Genomic DNA, 9,515 nt, shown 5'->3' with positions numbered 1-9,515 from the left:
AGAAAATCAGGAAGATGGCATTCCAATGACATGTGGGGTAATATCAGCCTGGACTGCCTTTGCTCTGTTTCATTTAGAACATGCTTGCACACACAGAGCATTTGGGTTTGGAAATATGATTCCCTTCTTCTACCTTAGGGATCTAAAAAACCTGAAATAACCTCTCCTGGGGTACAAAAGAATGAGATGGATAATATTCTGGAGCCTTTGGTGAAATATAATCCTTATTATCCCTACAGTAAAGAGAATAACCCTGTAACTCAAACAGAGAAGGCTTGGAAGAGACAATGATTTTTCAGCTGACCTTTTATTTCAATAAATTATTTTATTTTGTATATCAACACAAGTACAATGTCAAAAAAGTTAATGCTACTGAAAGTGATTAACAAGCACATCTGACTTAGCATTATGTAAACATAATAAAGGTTGGACTAAGAACAATACCTGCTTTAATCTGTTCTGTTTAATAAGCATCTCTAAAGAGTTAATCCCAAAACCCCAGAGTTTTTACAACTGTCTGTTTGAGAGGACAGTGCCTGGGAGCCTGTGCTGAGATGCAGCATTACTCCCCACTCCGTTTTCAATATCTTGAGCTTACGTGCTGTCAAATGGAATTGCTGGCAAGCACTGGTAGACTGTCACTCTGCAGCTTTCCTGGAGTTTGTCCTGCACATGGGAGACCTGCAGTAGGGTTAAATAGAGGTGAAGCCCCCTGAATATAAGAAAAGACAGGGTATGATCAATCCTCTTTTGTCTGTTTAGTTGCCAGTAAAGCCAAGCCCAGGTAATTTGGCCATGTTTCACTATATTCCCAGGTCATAGTTTTGGCTGCTATCACTAGAGAGGAGATTTGGCTGCATCCCAGAGAGGAGGTGAAGAATTAGCAGCTGTAGATGTAACTGTGACATTCATAAGCCCCTCTGGGCACTGGCTGCTCTTGAAAATTACAGAATGACATTATGGCTGCTGTTGATAAAACCTCTGGAGGTTACCTGCTCCAAACGCTCTGCTCAAGCAGAGCCATCTACAGCCAGTTGCCCAGGACCCTGTACAAGTGGCTTTTGAACATCTCCAGGGAGGAAGACTGCAGAAGATGCCTGGACAGCCCAGCGCCAGTGCTGGGTGAACCTCATATTAAAAATATGTTTCCTGATGTTCAGAGGGAAACTCCAGTTTGTAATCATTGTCCCTTCTCTTGTCACTAGACACCAATGGAAAGAGTCTGCTCTCCTCTTGTTTGCTACAACTGAATGTCCAAGGCTGGACTTGGCTGGAGAGAAATGAGCACGACCCCATCAGCCCCCAAGTGGGTGAGAACTGTCCTTCAGGAAGCTGTCTTGCTTAGGCTTTATTAGTAGATTTATTTTTTTTTAAGGTGCATCTATCCACTACATAGCTTGGAGAAAATTTGTCCAAACTTCCTAAAACTCTATCCATATTTCTAATAGAATCAGGATTAGCCATCTCTATTAATTGTTTGCTCCAAGTGGGCTTTAAGAATACAGTTGATGTTTGCAAGGTCTGCTTTTACCTCTAAATGAAATGGATACCTTGTTTAGAGGTAGAAGATGACAGGAATTTCCCAGTCTGCTTATCTGCTACAAGGTGGATCTGACCTGGAGCAGGAGTCCAGACTTAGCTCGAGTTACAATGACGGTTTTAGTACCTTCGTATGACATGATTTTTGTCAAGTATTGGAACAGGCTGCCCAGACAAAAGTCACCATCCATGGAGATATTTAAAGAAAGATATGGAGTGTCTTTCCAAGGATTCAGATGGCAAACATATGTGTGCCAAAACTGTCCCTTATATCCCTCTATCAGCTTCTGTGGCAGTGTCAGGTGGGTTGATCCCAGCAGCCAAGACCACACCCAGTTGCTTGTTCAGTTCTCTCCAGGGCATGAGGGAAAAGAACTGGAAGGACAAAAGGGGGGAAAACTCTTGGTGGATTAAAATTCCAGAACAATATTAACAAATGCAAAGGGCTTTGATTGCTTTGATAGTTTTCTCCAGCAGGTAAAAATCAGAAAATAATGAGTTATCCTTACAATATTAACATTTCTAGCTTTATCCTCTAACTAGATGCTGGCTCCTTCTGTGCTGAAATAAAAGGCTTTTGAAAACACAATGTTTTATTTCCATGGAGTTATTAGCAGACTTCAATTAAGCCTTTTCTCAAATTTTCTGTTTCTCTATAACTTCAAATTATAAAGTCAAGATCTTTAAATCCTTGCTGTAAGATACTTCTTCCACTCCATCAGACCATTGTATGTCTCTCTTCTGTACTCTTTCCCTGTCTGTAGTTTGTACATGTGCACATGCCTGAGTGTTGAGCGTGTAACCTTCAAAACTGTCCAGATGGTCTGTGTCCAGCTCACTGACGTTATGGTCAGAGGCAAATTCATATTTTCTGCTGTTTCCCACTTTTTTTCTTTTATCCATTCAAGAACTATAATAATCTGATTTTTCTCTACATCAACAGTGTCGACACTTCAATGGGGATTCTAGGGATATTTCCAGGTTTCAAAGAGACATGAGCAGTTGATAGTTGCTAGAAAGGTATTTATTGTATAAAAGCATCAGTCTCAAAGGCGAAGAGTTTAGAAAGTTAAAGTCCTTACTAAAAGTTTTGGCATAAAGTCCTGAGTTCTGAGCAGCAGCTCTCTGGTATAAGGTCCTGATGTTTGGGGCAGCAGCTTCTTGGCGTGGAATTCTGTTGTCTTGGGCTGCAAAGGTGATGATGATGGTGCTGCTGTTCTTCTTTGGGTGTTCTTTTTGATCCCCAATACAGAGGATTAAATTCATAAAGCATCTAATCAGCTAAAAACACGCTTCTAAAACAATACTTTCTACACAAATCTGAACTTAATTCGAACATGCAAAAGCAATGTTCTTTTTTCTTAAATCTTACGTATAGGGTATTATCTGTTTACGTGAATAATCCTATCTGTTCTTATCCAAGAATGCAAACTGTATTTTCATTATGTCTAGAGCTAAGCTGAATCTGTGAAGGGTATTATCACTGAACTTTAAACTGGGTAATAAGGCATTTCACTAGCTAACACAGTCTCTTAGGGCACTTAAGCTATCTTTTTACCTACTTAAAACTAAAACCTACACTTTATATCTATGGTTTAATATATTTTAATTCTTTTCTCTCTCTCAGGAGCTCAGAGAGGCTTTTATTTTGGATTCCAACACAACAGAATCATTCCTGTAGAGCTGAGACTCTTACTTATCACACTGCCACCCACACTGCAGCCATTTGTAGGCATGACTTTCAGGACTTCCTGTAATGACCATGGCCATGTACTAAATAGTCACATAGAAGCCTATTTTGCCTAAATAGTTAAAATTCTCTGAAAATCCAGGTTGCCTAAGCAGATATGCATATGTAGGTTTGTGTGTATATACAAACCTCATTTGTATTATTTGTATGGATTATGAATTTATATATTTTATATATGTGTGCCACTGTACCAAAGAGTCCCCATGGTTATTTGCCACCTTGTCAGTTTGTGCCATCCACAACTGTTATGAGCTCCTGTGCTTCCAGATCTCTGCCAGATCTTCGGCCTGATCATCTGTTGGAGGCAGCTCTCCATATGAATTAAGAACCTATGGAAGAGCTGGGCTGTCATAACAGAGAACAGATAGATGAAGTGGCAGGAGGTGACACAGTCCTCATTTTTAGTAAAAATGAAACTCTATTGTACTGTAAAAAACTTGGAATTTTTCAAACATATAGACTTAGCTATTTTAAAGTCAAAAGGCTTAGCAGAAGAGGCGCTACATACACTGAAGCTCTTATAACGTTGTCTCTTTCATCATTTGTTGCAGATCTAAAAGGACATACAAATGTTTCATTTCTAACAGTTTGTCCAAAATATTTCCATGAAAGCTACCTCCTTGCTATAGTACTTCCCTGCTTTATTTTCTCACTCACTTTTCAATCTTTGCATTAAGATTTTATCTTCACCTTCCAGAGGTTGCAAAAATATGCTACTTTGCTGCTGCCCCCCAGTCTTTTGCTAGCTGATATGGATCTTGTACCTGCAGACCTGCAAGCATTTTTGCTTGAACAGCTCCTCAAACTTTTTTTGATATAGGGTTCAGCCACTACAGGGGACAGAGCTTTACATTGGTAGGAAAGCACCTCAGAAGAGCTTTTTTGAAATGCCTGTTTCTGAAATGAGGCCTGTCCTTTGAGAAGAAAACAGGTTAGACAGGAAAACAAAAATCTTTTTGTTTTGACACTTTTGGCACAACAGCTTGTTGAGAGAGGCAGGCATATGTGCCAGGGTGTTACTCCCTTTTTGCCAAAGGCGAAGTATCATCTGTCTCTGCAGGTACTCTGCTAGGAGTGGAGACAATTATGCTTACTTTGGCGAAGCACTTTATGATGCTGGGAGACAAAGGAGTGTCACACTAGAGTTGGAGTGTAGGTATTAATACTCAGCACTCACCCACTGTATCCCTGTCTGTTGAAGGGCTGTGCCATGCTGCAACAGCCAAACCCCTTCCTGATTGTTGAGCTCAGTTTGGTTTGCTTTCTCTCTCACAAAAACACACAAACAACATAATGTAGGCAAAAAAATTTAATGAGCTTAGTGAGACCTTTTCATGGATGTTAAATGACTAAGGACTTCTGTGCTGTGTCAGTTAGAGTTGTTTGGTTGCTCATTCGGTGTGGTGTGGTTGTGCTGCTCTATAACCTCTCTGGTTCAGTTTGGCTGGAAGAGAGCAAGCCTATTCTGTCATTTATTAACAGGCTGGAGGGCATTCTGAGAGTTTAAAATAAAATAAATTTTCAACTATAAAATAAGTTTTAGAATAATTTTTAAACTATAAAACTTCAACAGCTAAGCCTGTGGTTTTAAGGCATTAAATTGGAACTCCAGGGGATACACCAGCTTCTGTAATGGTTGTTGAAATACTGCTTTGGGGAAACATGTCAGGTCATGCAGGCAGCTGCACTTTAGTTGAAAATGATGAAAACTAATAGCACAGCATTTATATTATTTAATATTGGAGCATTGTTAGTGTGACTATGCTTCTCTGGGGGTATGAAGCTGCAGTGGGGGTAAAGAAGCACTAACCGAACAAGCTAGTACATTTTCCAGTTCTATCATTCATTTAGACCAGGAGATCATGGTATCACTTTCTATGGTGCTGAGAGATTGTGATTACTCTTTCTTTGGTGGTGCTAGTGAACTGATTTTCAGGCTAACAAAACATATGTTTATTATCTGGTTAATAATTTCTTGAATACATGACTTGTAAAGCTTTAACACTGTGCCTTAAAAGACTAGGTAAATTGAAAATACTGTTTAAGCTTGGAGCTATTAGTGCTCTAGTTCGGCTATTCAATGGAAATATTAATTAAAAGACCTTAATGAAAAGAAGATAAAATAAACCCAGCCTCCTTCTTAGCATACAGCACCCATAGAGCTGGTCATTAAGGGTCTGTTAAACCACAAGGTAAGGAGAGATGAGGAAAAGGTGTTTCTGTATACACTGGGGGAAAAAAGATTGACTAAAATAATTGTCAGAGGTGGCTCCTGTAGTCATCATTAGCTATAAAAGCAGAAAAGACACAGATCAAAAACTCTCCAGGACATGACAGCCTTTAAGGACATTACAGGTACTGATTAGTCAGAATCACAGGCAAGTGGCAGCACTGCAGAACCCAAGGAAAATTTTCATCATTAAATGTCATCTTAACAATGTGTTTGCTATTTGATCTTTCGGTAAATTTCTTCCATTATTGTCAAACTACGGCTTTTAAGTGTTCCCTTATTTGCAAAGCTTAAACAGTTTTAGGGCTGAAAGATCAGACACAAGGCACTCCATTCCCTAGGGAATGGATACCTTACAAACCCCAGCTGGAGATCATTGTCATAGTCATCAGCATATCCTAGCTCTCCAAAGGCTAGAAGAAGCACCTAGATGGAAATGGAAATGGCAATGTTTCTGCATAAAGAGCTTTTTTATGCAGATCAGAAGATGTTTTGATTCAAGATCATGGATTAAATGTCAATGCCTCAGGAAATAGACTGTGATGAGTGAAACACCAGAGGTTGCTGTCACATAAGCCAGGACCTGCTCAGATGAGCAGTCACATTGCATTCAGCACTATTGCACAGAGAAGGCATTGCTAAGCTTGGATACATGTGCTGAGGAATGCCCTGTGCTCAGAAGAGACAAATCCCCTTTTTATTCCTTCTTCCACTGAGTCTGCAAAGGACTATGGCCTGTAAAGGAATACATTGTTCAGTCACTCAGGTTCTTCAGGTTTCTATTAAATTTTCTGCTCTTTACCCTTCTAATAACATCAGGCCTCAGTTGTGATGATGTGGAGTCAATGCATGCATAGTCTAACCTAAAGTGTTTAAGAGTGAGAGTAAAGTGTGAGACTAAACATCTTCCAACAAGTATAAAATAGATGGGTAAGTGTGATTATGCTGCAGAGGGCACTGCACCTTCCTCTGTGTTACCCTCCCCTACCCCCAGGGCTTGGCTGCTGATGCTCAAGGGACTCAAGGCTCCACTTGGCTTCCCACTGGTTGCATAACCTCAGCTAAGGGCGCTGGCCTGACAAAAAACTGTGTAAATGTCTGTAGAAAATAAGCAATAGGTTAACAAGGGTAAAATTACAGGTAGGGGGGATCAAGAAATCCCAAGTGCGTAAGGGGAAAGATACTGACATGAGGACTTAGTAACTGCAGATGAGGAGAAGGTGGAAGTGCTGAATGCCTTCTTTGCTTCAGTCTTTAGAGGGAAGATGGCCTGTCCTTGGGACAACTGTCCTCCTGGGTTGCTAGATGGTGTCAGGGAACAGAATGGTTTACCTGTTGTCCTGGAGGAGGCAGTCAGAGACCTGCTGAGCCACTTGGATGTTTATAAATCTATGGGCCCAGTTGGGATCCACCCCAGGGTGATGAGGAGTGGCAGATGAGCTTGTGAAGCCACTCTCCATCATTTACCAACAGTCCTGGCTCACCAGAGAGGTTCCAGATAACTGGAAGCTGGCCAATGTGACTCCCATTCACAAAAAGGGTGGGAAGGAGGATCCTGGTAATTATAGGCCAGTGAGCCTGACCTCAGTACCAGATAAGGTAATGGAGCAGTTTATCCTGAGTGTCATCACACAGCACCTAGAGGATGGCCAGGGTATCAGACCCAGCCAGCATGGGTTCAGGAGGGGCAGGTTGTGTTAGACCAACCTGATCCCCTTCTATGACCAAGTGACCCACCTGGTGGATTCTGGAAAGGCTGTGGATGTGTCTGTTTGGACTTCAGCAAGGTCTCTGACACTGTCTCCCACAGCACACTCCTGGAACAGCTGGCAGCCCATGACTTGGACAGGAGCACTCTGTGCTGGGTTAGGAACTGGCTGGATGGCCCAGGGAGTGGTGGTGAACGGTGCTGCATCCAGCTGGGGGCCAGTCACCAGTGGTGTCCCTCAGGGGTCTGTGCTGGGGCCAGTCCTGTCCAATATTTTTATTGGTGACATGGATGAGAGTACTGAGTCCTTCATTAGTAAATTTTGGGAGTGTGTGTCAGTCTGCTGGAAGGGAGGAGGGCTCTGCAGAGAGACCTGGAATGGTTGGAAGGATGGGCAGAGTCCAGTGGGATGAAGTTTAATAAGTCCAAGTGCTAGCTCCTGCATTTTGGCCACAATAACCCCCTGCAGCACTACAGGCTGGTGGGGCTGGACAGTGCTCAGGCAGAAAGGGACCTGGGGGTGCTGGTGACAGCCAGCTGGACATGAGCCAGCAGTGTGCCCTGGTGGCCAAGAAGGCCAATGGCCCCTGGATCAGGAATAATGTGGCCAGCAGGAGCAGGGAGGTCATTCTCCCCCTGTACTCAGCACTGGTGAGGCCACACCTGGAGTGCTGTGTCCAGTTCTGGGCTCTCAGTTCAGGAAGGACATTGAGACACTTGAGCACATCCAGAGGAGGCAACGAGGCTGGTGAGGGGCTGGGAACACAAACCCTGTGAGGAATGGCTGAGGGAGCTGGGGTTGTTTAGCCTGGAGAAAAGGAGACTCCGAGGAGACCTTACCACTCTCTACAGCTTCCTGAGAGGTGCTTGTAGGCAGGTGGGGGTTGGTCTCTTTCTCCAGGTGGCAACTGACAGAACGAGAGGACACAGTCTTAAGCCAAGGGAAATACAGGTTGGATATTAGGAAATAGTGTTTTACTTTGGAGTGATAAAGAGTGATAAAGTACTGGAATGGTCTGTCTGGGGAGGTGGTTGACTCAGCATCTCTGGATGTGTTTAAAAAAAGACTGGATGTGGCACTCAGTGCCATGGTTTAGTTGAGGTGTTAGGGCATGTGTTGGACTCAATGGTCTTGGAAGTCTCTTCTAACCCAGTGATTCTGTGATTCTGTGAATAACTCCTGTTGGAAAGAAACTGGAAGCTGGTTGCCAGGTAATTGTGTGTCCTTGGAGCTGGTGGAAAAAACACTGAGTTTTAATGTCAAGGGTTTACTCTAGAAGGGGTACACTCCCCTAGATATTACCCAACGGGCAACAAAGGCTTGGTGGATTCCTTACAAGAGGTGGTCTGTGGCTCATCAAATCATAGCCATGTTTTGTATGCGCCAGGCAGGAAACACTTGTGATATACTTGTGAAGTTGCACATATCCTGTTTGCAGAGCCTCTTTGCACCTGATTAGACTACAGACACCTGAGCAAATGGACCTGAAAGCAGGATGACAGCAACAGGTGACAAGACCTTCTCCACAAAAGTCACCCCTGAGCCAAGTCAGCACAGGCAGACTGTATGTGATGCCACCAGCACAGTGGAGGAGGTTCTCACATAGGCATTATCCAGCATAGAAATCCTGGAGTCCCTGTCAGGCAGACTTTGATAAGAGCTTTAACTTTTACACCACATGTTCTGTGCCTTGCTTGTTCTGATTTATTAACAGTATATAAAATGATCCAATATTTGGCCACTGCCTTTAAATCATAGGATTTTCCATTCTAAATGACAACCTTTGCATTTTATTAGTGTGGCTTAGTCTTTATTAGGCCTTTACTATGCCCATATATCTTACCAACACTCTTAGAAGAAGCTTTTGTATATAATATAAATTACCTTGACAATGGAATGACCACATCCACTGGCATAGTTGAGAATATGAAGCTTCTGCTCCAGATCTTGGCAAGCACATAAGAGAAAGGAAGCATTTGTATTGCAGTAATACCAAAAGGAGAAAGTGTGGGCTTGTGGTGTAGGTGCAGATGGGGGTGGTGTAGCCTCCTGAATCCAACAACTTCTGCTGTGACCAAATCCCTGTGAACCATGCAAAGGTGTTTAGCTCCTCTTCCTCAGTTTCCTCATCCCTGAAACGCATATTTTAATTCCCTGGAGAGACACAAGAATTGATTGAATGATGTCTGTAAAACAGCAAAGAGAGAAGCACTGTGTAAATGCCATGGTGGATTATTGCTATTCAGTCTTCCAAAGGAGCATCAAACTATTTTTTGCATTTGAGCTC

General features: G+C 42.5%; 1 protein-coding gene across 2 annotated transcripts in view; it reads right to left on the bottom strand.

Moving 5' to 3' along the window:
- Window positions 1-291: 291 nt before the first annotated feature.
- LOC111940759 (uncharacterized) overlaps window positions 292-9,515 on the bottom strand; it is a 110,208-nt gene continuing 100,984 nt past the window's right edge. Inside the window, exons 10-11 of one of the 2 annotated variants that reach the window (XM_086869064.1) lie at window positions 9,113-9,382; window positions 292-1,914 (exon numbers count right to left, since the gene is read on the bottom strand). The gene's annotated coding sequence lies outside the window, so the exon portion shown is untranslated. Of the gene's footprint in view, window positions 1,915-8,067; window positions 8,136-9,112; window positions 9,383-9,515 lie in introns of those variants that run through there. The other variant, XR_015280963.1, reaches the window with a different exon arrangement.

The sequence above is a fragment of the Cyanistes caeruleus genome, chromosome Z (assembly GCF_971803275.1).
Source record: "Cyanistes caeruleus chromosome Z, bCyaCae1.hap1.1, whole genome shotgun sequence".
NCBI classification, from domain to species: domain Eukaryota; kingdom Metazoa; phylum Chordata; class Aves; order Passeriformes; family Paridae; genus Cyanistes; species Cyanistes caeruleus.
Note: the sequence above shows the minus strand (reverse complement) of the source record. Positions and strands in the feature narration are given on the sequence as shown.